Source organism: Meleagris gallopavo, chromosome 1, assembly GCF_000146605.3.
Source record: "Meleagris gallopavo isolate NT-WF06-2002-E0010 breed Aviagen turkey brand Nicholas breeding stock chromosome 1, Turkey_5.1, whole genome shotgun sequence".
In the NCBI taxonomy this organism is placed as follows: domain Eukaryota; kingdom Metazoa; phylum Chordata; class Aves; order Galliformes; family Phasianidae; genus Meleagris; species Meleagris gallopavo.
The window spans coordinates 106,297,302-106,297,966 of NC_015011.2; positions in this window are offsets into that span (position 1 = coordinate 106,297,302).

Consider the following 665-nt stretch of genomic DNA (forward strand, 5'->3'; position numbering starts at 1 on the left):
ATGGTCCTCCAGGAGGTGAGGAGGTGTGGATGGTCCTCCAGGAGGGGGAAATGGTCCTCCAGGGGGTGAGGAGGTGAGGATGGTCCTCCAGGAGGGGAAAATGGTCCTCCAGGGGGGAAGACGATCCTCCAGGAGGGGAAGTCGGTCCTCCAGGGGGTGAGGAGGGGAAGATGGTCCTCCAGGAGGGGAAGATGATCCTCCAGGGGGTGAGGATGGTCCTCCAGGAGGTCTTTGTGTGTTGTTGGGGTGGGAGGTCCTCCAGCAGCTCTTGTCGGCGGGATTTTGGGGCCCTCCACCCACTCACGTGGGGGTGTCCACCTTTCTGCCCCACAGATGCCTGCTGTGCCCCCCACTCCCCAAAAGTGACCCTCCTGAGCGACCCCACCCAGGAAGACCCCGAACGCCGCGTCCTCCTCCTCTGCCTGGTGGAGGAGCTTCAGTCGGCCACCGCTAAAATCCAGTGGTTGGTGGACGGGGAGGATCTGAACCCCGAGAGCGAAGATGCTGGTTGTTCCGACTGTAGTGACGAAGGTGTGAAGCAGTGGAGCCGCGTCAACGTCACCCGGACGGCGTGGAACGGTGGGAAGGTGTTCGGATGCCGGGTGACCGCTGGGGCATCGGGGGAAGCGGTGACGGCCACCATCAGCAACGGTTGTGAAGGTGAG